The sequence below is a fragment of the Halichoerus grypus genome, chromosome 6 (assembly GCF_964656455.1).
Source record: "Halichoerus grypus chromosome 6, mHalGry1.hap1.1, whole genome shotgun sequence".
NCBI classification, from domain to species: domain Eukaryota; kingdom Metazoa; phylum Chordata; class Mammalia; order Carnivora; family Phocidae; genus Halichoerus; species Halichoerus grypus.
Window position 1 is genome coordinate 143,330,209 of NC_135717.1, and position 12,502 is coordinate 143,342,710.

The 12,502-nt window shown below is 40.0% G+C and overlaps 1 protein-coding gene and 1 pseudogene across 4 annotated transcripts in view; one reads left to right on the top strand and one right to left on the bottom strand.

The window, feature by feature from the left end:
• TMTC2 (transmembrane O-mannosyltransferase targeting cadherins 2) overlaps positions 1 to 12,502 on the top strand; it is a 388,107-nt gene that overhangs the window by 39,322 nt on the left and 336,283 nt on the right. The window lies entirely within an intron of this gene.
• LOC118531123 (small ribosomal subunit protein eS25 pseudogene) overlaps positions 5,194 to 12,502 on the bottom strand; it is a 42,958-nt pseudogene continuing 35,649 nt past the window's right edge.

Below are 12,502 nucleotides of genomic sequence, written 5' to 3' on the forward strand. Positions count from 1 at the left end.
TCAAAACTCAGTAGTAAGATAAATGATATGCTAGGTAATACTTTAAAAATAAAATTAATGCAAAAGATCTGTAATGAACCAAGTATCAATATAAAGACTGCACTCCTTGTGCTGAGCCATATTGTGCTTAGAGCCATATCTAAGGCAAAAGAAGAGTCAGTAATACTGATTCTGTCTTTATTTAAACATTATTTTGTATTAACTTTGATTTTTTTTTTAAGATTTTATTTATTTATTTGACAGAGAGAGACACAGCGAGAGAAGGAACATAAGCAGGGGGAGTGGGAGAGGGAGAAGCAGGCTTCCTGCAGAGCAGGGAGTCTGATGCGGGGCTCGATCCCAGGACCCTGGGATCATGACCCGAGCCGAAGGCAGACGCTTAACCGACTGAGCCACCCAGGCGCCCCTTAACTTTGATTTTTAAAAGTATTGTGTTAATTTCATCATCTGGATACCTGAGTTCTCAATTTCATGCTCCGGATGAAAGCCTTTCTCACCATACCCTAGCCCTGGCCCTGTCCACCTGGTATAAGGCTTTTCCTTTTCCTTTTGGGACCTTGGAAGTCAGCAGTAGAGCAAAGAAGTTAAATAAATGGTACACAAAATGTAATCAAAGTTAAACTTCACTTTGAAGATCATTTTGACTACATTTAAATACTATTTTAGGTTAGCATCCTGGAATTCTTCTCAGTACTTCTTCCATTTCCTCATTTATTAAAATAATGATCAATAATTGTCAAGACGATTAACTTATTTAAAAAAATATGTCCTATGTGTAAAGTATAGAATTATTTCTTTTTTTAAATTTTGGAGTTGCTTTAAACATCTTTGAGTCTCAATAAAGTCCCATTAGAGTGTTCGTATAATAACAGATCTGTCAGTTTTGACTTTTTTGTTTAATTCCTCTCTGATTTCAGTGGGTTTGTAATCGATGTTCTTTTTAGCTATTGCGTGCTGTTATGGTGCTTTCCAGTAATGCAAGTGTTTAGGGCAACTGCCACATAATAATCAGAATGACTCTTTATTGCAAATCTATACTCCGTTGTGTTTTCCTTCCATAGCCTTGTCAGAAAAGGCTAACATTTTCTATGGTCTGGGCATTATTCCCATGATGGATATTTAGTCCTATGATTACTATATTATTGTTAGCATTTTAACATTTCTGAGAAATACAAACGAAGATGCCACTTTTTATTTTCAATGTATGCCAAACAATAGACTTGACCTAGGAATAGATAGTTGGAAAAGGAAAACATTGCTTCTAGCTAATAGAAGATAAAATGAAGTCTTTGACTTTAGTGAAGGTTGAAGTTACAGAGCTTTTAGGATATGGTAGGAAAATTTATTAATCTCCCTTTTCCCTTACTAGTGAACAAATGCCCCACGCTTATACACTAATATACCCATGATTTCAGACATTCTTAAATCATATAAAATGTAAGCAAGTAATAATCAGTTGGAATTTATGACCATAAAATAAAATGTCCATCGGGGAGGTAGTATTAATTAATCTGAGGGAAATCTGATACTTCCATTTAAAAATTGTTCTGAATGGTTGGAAGCATTAAATAAAAATGCCATGAGTGTTTTCCTTAATAGAATTTTGACTAGAATTATAAAATTATGGTATTGTTTAATCTCCATCCTTTTGAGAAACTTAAGTCACATTGATGTAATGATAAATTTAAATAACAGTCAATATAATACTAATTTAGCCAAATTTCTTCCTATGTATTTTCAACTGAACAGTCTTTTTTTTTTAATAGGGAGCGAGAGAGAGAGTGGGGGGAGGGGCAAAGGGAGAGGGAGAGAGAGAATCTTAAGCAGACTCCATGGCTCAGCTTGGAGCCTGATGCGGAGCTTGATCTCACAGTCCTGAGACCAGGACCTGAGCCAAAACCAAGAGTTGGATGCTTAACTGACTGAGCCACCCAGGTGTCCATCAACTGAACAGTCTTAGCACATGTTCTTTTTGTTGTTGTTTTTTGTTTCTTTAATGTCAGGTGTGAAATTGACACGGGTAGGAGAGTAATGTTAGTAATTAAAATTGTCATGTGCAGCACTGTTTAGAAATGAATTTGAACCTATCCCCAAAGCATCCACATTGTGAAACTAGACTGTTCTGTTTACTGCTTTAAAGCAACCACTCTGTAGGGAACTTTTTAAAAATAGTCACATTATTAATCTATTTATTTAAAATGGCAAGCAGCTCTGTCTACCCTGGGAAAAGAGCAGGAAGTAGATGCCACTGTAAGCAACATAATAGGGTTGTTTCTTAGTTTTGTTGGTATCCATATGGCAAATAGTTCAGGAAATATAAATGTATAAATGGAAGTGAAAGATTAAAAAAACACAGAATTTTCCAACTACAGATTTCATTGTTTTTTATTTATTTATTTTTTATTTTTATTTTTTTTAAAGATTTTATTTATTTGTTTGACAGAGAGAGAGAGACAGCGAGAGAGGGAACACAAGCAGGGGAAATGGGAGAGGGAGAAGCAGGCTCCCCACTGAGCAAGGGGCCCGAGGCAGGGCTCGATCCCAGGACGCGGGGATCATGACCTGAGCCGAAGGCAGACACTTAAAGACTGAGCTACCCAGGTGCCCCAGATTTCATTATTTGTAAAGAAATCTGGGGTTGATTAAATCCATGATGCTCATGTTTCCCCAGGAACAATCTATTGTAGTGGCCAGAAACAACCTATTGAGCCTTTTTGTATGCTTTTTAAAGGAATTTTTTACCTTTCTAATGCCTAAATACCAGTGCCCAATGGGAGATATTTCCCTGATGTTTTCGAAAGGTTCACATTCAACAGAAAGCATCTTAGGCAGGGAGGTAGAATAATAAATATATGTTGGGAGAAGGGAAGAAAGTCCATTGGTGTGTAAAGCAAGGTTTAAATTCTTAACTTTGCCAGTAGTAATTTGCTAGGAGTCATTGGGTTACTGTGGTATTTTTATTTTTGTCTTTTTTAGAAATTTCTAATAGTTCCAGGTTAAACAAACTAGTATAAATCATTCGATCTAGTATGATTAGGTATTTTTTCTTTCTCTTCATTTTACAAGTTTGAAAAGGACAAATGGCAGAAATTACTATGTTCCCTTAAAATAGCATCCAAGGGACAAACCTATATTATATTTAGTAAACAAATGAAAATGGCTTCATTATTCATAAAACTACACCTTTGCCAATGGGGAGTTGTTAGAGTAGATGCCATGGGGGAATTTATTTTTTTTTTTTTTTTTTAAGATTTTATTTATTTATTTGACAGAGAGAGACACAGCGAGAGAGGGAACACAAGCAGGGGGAGTGGGAGAGGGAGAAGCAGGCCTCCTGCGGAGCAGGGAGCCCGATGCGGGGCTCGATCCCAGGACCCTGAGATCATGACCTGAGCTGAAGGCAGACGCTTAACGACTGAGCCACCCAGGCGCCCCGGAATTTATTTTTATCTTACTGTTTTAGCTACTTTATCAGAATTCTCTTCCTACCTTTCTGTTAGGTTAGGAAAATATTTCTTTTGATTTTGAATAAGAAGGGTGATCTCTTGCCTTTTAAATTTTGTGATCATTTACTGAGTGACAGACATTTGCATTCCAAATGAATGCACAGAATTGTTAATAGTTACTTGTTTTTCTTCTTAAATAGACAGAAACAACAGGTTGGCTCTTGTGTTCATTTTAGTTTTATAGTGTTTTTCAAATTTTAATACTGTCAGAGGAGTTTTATCTAGGAACAGGGAACATTTTCCTCTGAGTCACTTGGGATAAATTGTCTGTTGGCCTTGTAGGAAAACATAATAGTTGAAATTGCGCTCATTTGTATGAAGTGAGAATTCCAGATCATTTACCACCAAATATTTAAACATTTTGAGACTATTGGCGGTAAGAAGAACCAGTTATTATTGTTAGTTATTTTAATGTCAGCGGTAGCTGTTTTGATCAGTGTTGAAAAAAATTAGTAAAAGGATCCTTAGTCAGTCTTCTCTTTAGTTAAAAATGATACATAGAACGGTATTTGGTAAATGCTTGTCCTGTGGGTGATTATGGCAGTGATTATAAGAATCATAGTGGCCAGTGTCTTAAACAGTGCCAGATATGTATTGAACACTATAGAAGTTGAATAAGACATATTTCTGCCGTATAAGAGCTCAAATTCCCTCGCCTCTTTGTGTGTAGATGTGACTATATGATTACCACAGTAACCCAACCCATCCCAGTGGCCAGTGGGATGTAAGTAGAAGAGATGTGTGTAACGTGATAGGCATCATTTTCTTTCCTCTTTCCTGCTGGCTGGATGGTAGATGTGATGGTGGGACCAAGGTGGCCCAAAAGCAGATGCCACGAATATGGGAGAGCAACGAGATAGGAGTCTGTCTGGGTCCTGTACTGCCAGGGACTGGTCACTTCTGGCACTGGACTATATATTACGCAGATGGAATGAAATCCCATCTTGTTTATGCCACTGTTATTTTGGAATTTCCATTTATTTTTGCTGAACTTAATCCTATGCTAAGATCTGATGAGACAAATGTTGTAGTCATTGGTCAGGAAGCCAGGTAGGCTAAGTGAATTGAATAATGGATGAAACGACCATCTGTTAGGAATAGCTGGGGTATAATTAAGGCAGGAGTCCAGGGTTATCTATCTTTATGTGGACACGAGATGCTAGATAGGAATCCAGGAAGACTGACTCAGAAAACCTTAAAGAAAACAGTATTGGAAAGAGTACCACAGTTGGCTTTACAAAGCCTGTTATCATGCAGCCAGTATTGCTGTTGACTCTTAGGTGAGCCCTCTCAAACCATGAGAGGTACTTTTGATTATTACAAAGATAGAATGGAACATGTGTGGTGAATTGCTTTGTAAACCATGTTCTGGGTAATTAGCACATTGAACAGGTACAACGTATAGGATGAAATCATAATGCAAATTTAATCATAAAGCAAATTGTGCTTCTTGCTATCCACTTAAACTGTATTCAGAAGGTAAAGTTTATTCCCTGTTTTTAATGAAAATTCTAGCAAAATACAAATCAAAAGAAATATTTTCCTAAGTCAGAGAACTTGCTAGTTCGCTGGTACTAGAAAGCCTTATAATTCCTTTAAATTGCAATTATAGTCTCATTTGGGAAAGAAATCTTTTTTTTTTTAAATAAAATTTTATTTTCCAAAATGTACAGTTGGTGGGAACTGTTTATGCATCTTCCCCAGCAGGTGGGGTCATCTCCACCCTTGGTGTTTCTGGTGTAAATGACTTGAGCTCTGTGCTTTGAAGCCAGTTTAATAAGTCCTTTCCTAAGGAGCTCCTGAAGGGCTGCGCTGGCCGGGGAACCTCGTATCTTCAGTCTCTGAGACAGCAGCTGGAGTTATAAGCTTAGAGTTGGGGAACTTCCTTACAGAGTTTGTCCTATGTTGCTTTGTCAAACAAGACAAACCAGGTTATTGATCTTGTCTCGAACTCTGCCTTTGGACCACTTCGTTTTGGCCTCACCACCACATTTGTTCACTGGGTCTTTGTCTTTTTTGGCCGACTTTCAGGCATCTTTTTCTCCTTGTCATCCTTGGGTAAGCATGGGGAAGCTGGGAGAGCAGCGGCCACCCTCGTAGCCTCGCCAAGATGTTGGACCAAAAAAAAAAAAAGGTTGGGAAGTTAATCTTTGTCTCTGGTAGACATTGTACAAGGGAGTCTGCATTCTGGAAGGGTAGATGTGATGGGCTTTCATTCATTGAACAAATATTTATTGAACACCTACTATGTAGCAAGCATAGTTCTAGGCTGGAGAGTATAGCAAATAACAAGACAGAAGCTCCTGCTTCTTGGAGCATCCTTCTACTGGCTGCTACTTTCTTCCTTGCTAATTTTTTCTCCATTTACTAGCTGCTATCATAGACTCTTCTGAGATACAAGAACAGTATAAAGTGTCCACAGGAAAGTTCTTTTTTTTGGGTTGTGGATTTCACACTGGCTTTGCACACTTCGGATCCAGCAGATTCTCAGAGCTGACTCATTTTCTTTGGTCTTGGGTGTGTCTCTGAATCCATCAGAGCCTTCCCTGCTGGGGTCCTCTGACCACAGCTCCCCTGGACTGTTTTGTTTTTCCCTCGGGCTGACACTTTCCCATCAGCCTTTGCTTTTTGGGGATCTATATCATAGTCTCTCTCTATTGGTGACCCTGCCTGGTGGTCTTCTTATAAAGGGTTCGGAATGGCTCCAAGCTGGCTCTTTTGCCACATCCACTGCTAACCCACATCTTTGCCCATCTTTGATGTCCTTTTAGAAAGGCAAACTGTCCAGTGCTTCCCAGATACAGCATTCTCCTGTGTGGCAGCAGGCCCCCTGATATTTCTTAGGTTGGGGACACTAGTAAGTGGTGGCTTCCAACTCTGGGGCAATATAATAAGCTTTCAAAGTGCCCTTGAGGTTCCTTTCCATTGAAGGGAAAGAGGTGGCACTCACTCCTATTCTCCTCAGTCTGTCTGTTACCTGACACTTTTGTACCCACTGAATCAGCAAGGGGTCAAATACTTCTGTGACGCCTCCTTGGAAATTTGCATTTTGGTTTACACCTCCCTGTGTATCTGATATTTATCATCTGAGGTCTGAACTAAAACTCTTATTTTAATATCCAGTTACACATACTTTTCAAATATAAAAAGTTGTTTATTTGTATTCTCTCTCAGGAGGGCTTTCCTAGGGGTAGCATTGCTGCTTTTGAATTTCAGTGCTTGACTAAATTACTTCATCTTGGCCCAGATGTGTGAAAAAATGGGAACTTTTTATTACTCTGTTAACTGATCTGGCCTTCTATGCTTCCTGGATAGTAGGGAAGGGACCGCTACAAAGTCAAGTAGAAGAAACGGTGCAACAGAATTAAATTGTATCTTTAGGTGAAATGGGGAGACTCTCAGGTTTTTCTTCCTGTGTGCTCTCCTTCAAGAGGTCATGTGAGTGTATGGGGGGAGAAAGTGGGACATGGGGTGGAAGGGGGAGATGGGGTCTTAGGTCTGCATGAAGCCCTTGGAATTCTCATCTGTTCCTGTGGCTGCTATTAATGGGATCAGGACAAGTGATTACTGAGATGCCAGTAGTTTTGTCTTTCTCAGGAGAGAACCTGGACAAATCTTTTTATTTGGATCCTAGTACTCTCCTTTCGGTCTGCATGTATTTCTTAACATTTATATTTCCCCTCCGAGGTCGCAGAAAATTCTGGGTTCACTGTGTCCCTTGTGGAGACCTTCATGAATCTAGTATGGCCAAAGGTGGTCGTTAATGCCCCACCTTTTGGCTTGGATCTTCGGGCATGTCTCCTCATTCTTGCAGAGTGGTTGCTACCCTTGGGACTGTCAGGTCCATGTTCTGAGCAAAGAGAGTGGGGGAGGCAAAGCATAGAAAGGGGCACATCTGCCAGGTCTTTAAAACTGTTTTTATTTATAGAGGCAACATAAACTTTTACAGAACTCCCACCGGCAAACCTACTTACTTTTCCTGTGTCAAAAAGCACCACGTAGTGACCCTTGTCTGGAATGTGGCTGGGAGCAGGGGGCAGATGAAGGTTGGGGCTGACACCAGCAGAACCCACACAAATATTAAGTCTCAGCTCAGATAGCTATTTCCCATCTGAAACCCAACTCTGAAAGTGCCCTCTACTGTATATCGGAAAAAGATCATGTTTCAGGCTAATGAAACTAGTAATTTAACTTTCTAAAGAGGGAAGTTCATACGTATTTGAGGGGGGATCCTGATGCTCATTGGCTTTCCTTTTGTTGTGAAAGACTATATACAAAAGATATTACAATCTCAGGTTCAGATTGAAGAAATACTCAGAGTATGAATCTTGTTTTATTGCTGGAAGAAAAAAAAAAAAGAATAAGGCACCAGTGAGCATCTTGAAAAACACAATGGGGATTTATTTTGCCTTCTGTTCATGTGTGTGCCCTTTAATTTTTTCATTCTTCAGGCAGAGTTCAGACAACCCCAAATTAAAGCAGTTCCTGCCGTGCGGTGCATGATGTTTAAATCTTATCTGGTTGTTCTGGAGATGGACAGATAACAGTTGTTGCAGCTCTTTTGTAGTATCTGAAAAGACAACTGTCACGGAGAATGCTGTAAACCCCCCCCCCCCCCCCCCCCCCCCCCCGTGTTACAAGATAAAGTTAAATTATATCAGCTGAGGTCCTTTGCAGGTAGTGATCCCTTTAATAGTATTTGAAATGTGTTGACTGAACAGAAATAGGGTGTCCTAAGTGAAGTTTCATTATCCATGGGAGCCGGTTGTAAATAGCACAGTGTTGTGATGTATGTTTAGTTAATTTCATGTTCTTTTGAAGCTGCTCTTCAGTAGCTTAAAATGCTTATTACCACTAAACATTGTACATTAGCACACAAGAGCCTAGAGAAAACACCACTTACCCTTTGGTAGCGGACAAATAGATAATAGCGGAAGATAGGAATTAATTATCTTTATGCAGATGTCACATCAGCCTGCAAAAGAATGGGATTATTTATGCTTTGGGAAAAAAATACCATTTTGTTTTTATGAAGATGCAGAACAGGCAAATAGCTGCTAAGGAATAAATTATTTGAATTGGTATTAACTCAGTGGCTTATTCAGAGCATCTAGGAATATAGTACACATTTTTTAACCTCCCTTCCCCCTTTTAAATTCAAGAAGTACTGCAAAATGCTTCAGCCTTCTGAATTAGGAACTGTGGCAGAATGATTGGTTTCTTTTGTTCTGTTCTTTACATGGGCAGTCTGTTTGCTTGTCGGCACTTATTCAAGGTGCTGATCCTAAATTGTAATACTTACTGGCCCTGGCTGTAGAGAAAGCATTGTTTGCCTGTCTTACTGTGCTACTGAAAACATTATGGAATATATTTAAGGATTCTTAAATAGAGGTTTTTTCATTTGTATTAGAAGTTTCTTCTAGTGATAAAAAGAGCTTTTGTAGCTGTTAGTAAAAGCTACGGGACACTAGAGTTTTGGAATAACTAAGAACTGCATGTGCATCTGTAAAATTCTTTCTCCTCACTTGCTCAGTTATTTAGCTGTTGATTTGTATCTAGCATTTGTGTTGAAACAACCAACATCATCAACATTTTTTTTTTTTTTAAAGATTTTATTTATTTATTTGACAGAGAGAGAGAGATAGCGAGAGCAGGAACACAAGCAGGGGGAGTGGGAGAGGGAGAAGCAGGCTTCCCGCCGAGCAGGGAGCCCGATGCGGGACTCGATCCCAGGACCCTGAGATCATGACCTGAGCCGAAGGCAGACGCTTAACGACTGAGCCACCCAGGCACCCCCATCATCAACATTTTATCTATCTGTCTAATAAAGTATTTAAAATATATGCTTTGAGGTAGGTACATTGCATTTCTATTTCATCTTGAGTTTCTAGGGCTCAATTAATAGCATTTGGCGCCATGTGTGTTTTTGTCTAATGGGTGGTAGTTTGTTGGACAGATATGGGACACATCATTTTTCAGCACTTATGTGTGTAATGGGGATATAAAAATGGCCATGGCTTCCAGCTTTGTGAAGGGGAGAGACACGCATGCGCACATGCACAGACACCACATGTCATAGGCAGACTTCTAAAGATGGTTCCCCTGCGTTCCCCTCTCCTGGCTATTCAACCCAACATGAATGCAGGTACTATAGTGAAGGGATTTTGCAGATGTAATTAAAGTCCCAAATCAGTTGACCTTAAGATATGGAGATTATGCAAATGGGCCTGACCCCAAAAGTTGAGCCCTTTAAAAGCAGAGAGTTTTCTTTAACAGTGGCAGAAGATGAAGTCAGAGAATTTCCAAGCCTAACAGGGACTCTTCTCACAAGGCCATTGCTGGGTTGAAGATGGAAGGGGCCATGTGAGAAGGAACGCAGAAGGCTTCTAGTGGCTCCTTGCTGAGAGCCAGTGAGACCATGGTGATGTCAGTCTCAGAGTAGCAAGAAAACAGGATAATCCGGCAACCTGAATGAGCATGGACGTGAATTCTGGCCTAGAACCTCCAGAGAAGAAGGCAGGATAGCCATCACCTTGTTTTCGGGTTTTTTTTTTTTTTTTTTAAGATTTTATTTATTATTTGAGAGAGATAGAAGCAGCATGAGAGGGGATAGGGTCAGAGGGAGAAGCAGGCTCCCCGCTGAGCCGGGACCCCGATGTGGGACTCGATCCCAGGACTCCGGGATCATGACCTGAGCCGAAGGCAGTCGCTTAACCAACTGAGCCACCCAGGCGCCCATTGTTTTTGGTTTTGTATGAGATTCTAAGCAGAGAACCTAGCGAAGTCATGCTGAACTTCTGACCTACAGAACTGTGAGCTAATAAAGTTGTCTTGTTGTAGGCCTCTACATTTGGGGTAATTTATTTTGTAAAAATAGAAAACGAGGGGCGTCTGGGTGGCTCAGTCGTTAAGCGTCTGCCTTCGGCTCAGGTCATGATCTCAGGGTCCTGGGATCAAGCCCCACATCGGGTTCCCTGCTCAGCGGGAAGCCTGCTTCTCCCTCTCCCTCACTTGTGTTCCCTCTCTCGCTGTGTCTCTCTCTGTCAAATAAATAAATAAAATCTTAAAAAAAAAAAAAAAAGAAAACAAACACACACCTGCAGATAGACAGGGTGGTCATTTCTCTATGCCAGGAGATGTTAGAGACCCTTCTTCATCAATTCCAGTTTAAGGACCTACTTTCTCCCTCCCCCCCCCCCAAAAAAAGAGTTGGATAACATTAACGGAATTTTAGATTTACCATTAATATCCTAACTGTATGCATGAGAAAACAGAAGTCCAGAAGAGTTAAGATTTTGTCCCGGGTTTTGGCGTGAGGTAATGGCAGAGCTGGGATAGGAGCTTGTATCCTGATTCAGGTTTCAGTGTTTTTTCCATGTTTCTCTCAGTGGTTTAGCTTTAAGTTGGAACCAAAGTGTAAAGCTACATAATGGCAATTTCTCTGTGATAATGCCAAATGTCAGGAAGGAAAGGAGTAGGAAAGAAAGGTAATTTCAAGAGAGCATTATTATTTTCTATCTAAAGGTTCTAACACATGGAATACAGTGTGGTGTGCACTACTGGTTTGTTGGCCAGCGTAAAATCTTGACACTTTCTAAGTTGACCCATGGCTGAGTTCTCGCAATGGTTCTGCTGTTGTTTGCAGTATTATTATAACAGGTTATTTCTTTTTAACTTTAGACACATTTAGCACTTTCTTTCGGGCATCCTTAGGGATAGCAGCTATTTGACCTCCCCCCCTTTTTTTTTAAACATGTAAACCTGGCACATAGTTTATGCTTAAGCATACTTTGTTTTTTTAAATGTTATTTTTATAGGTAGGTAAGTGATATGATGAAAAGCGTAGCTTCTTATTTTATTTGAACCTGAGAAATAGGATGCCCCAGTGAATTCCACTCTTTGCGGATTTCATAGTAATTCCGTGTAGAGCCTCTGTGGTGTTGGCCTGGAGTGTGTCGGCTGCGGAGGAGGTGGAGTGTGAGCTTCTCTATTTTCGTATCTTCCTTTCCTGCCCAGAGGTCCCGTGTTACCATGGAATCGCTCTTATTTCTCTTGAGTGTGCTGAACTTGTTTTTTATTTTTTTAAATTGAGACCTATAGGACATACAACACTGTGGAAGTTTAAGGTATACAACAGACTGATTTGATGCGTTTACATTGCAATATGATTTCCGTTGTAGCATTAGCTGACGCCTCCATCATGCCACATAATTATCATTTCTTCTAATGCTGGGAACAATTAAGATCGGCCAAACTCTTTCATCTTGGACTTGGTTCAACTTTAGAAACTATTATTCATTCATTTGTATTCACATAGCAAGAAAACAAAATCCTTGTCCTTCTTGACTTACATTCCAGTGAGAGAGACAGACAGCAAACGTTTTTTTTTGTTTTTTGGCTTATGACAGTCTACCTGCTTGGCTTCTCACATGTGAGTCTAAAAATGTGGCTACAGCTCCACCTTGTAGCCCTGATGCTTTCTTTGTGCAGTAGCCGAACTCCTGAATTTGAGGCCCGGCCTCAGCACAAAGAATCCAGTGTCTCCGTGCCTTTGGTCCCGGGGGGGCTCCATTTCTCTTGATCTCCCGCAGCCTTACTTGTTGTGCCTCTGGGAGCAGATATAAGCAGAATCAAGTTTAGTGCCTCAGGAAAGAGGATTAAGATTGTGGTAACAGATCAAAGCTGTTTATTTTAAAGCCGTTTTTAAAGATGGACAAAGGGAATGGTTCTCACAGAAAAACATACAGTAGCCAATTCAGATGTTTGTGTGATGGCACAAAGGACACTTCGTTTTTTTTATCCCTTTAATTGTATTTGTTCAAATTATGAAGTTCCTCCTAAGTTTTCTGTCATTGAGCTCTAAAAGTTAAACAAAGAATGACTGATGTTATGTATTTCCTATAATGCTGACCAATCAGGCAGGCTAATGTTGGAAACTAGCATGTGTGATTTGACATGAAGGGGTGAGATGGACCTTGGCATCTTTTCCTTACGTT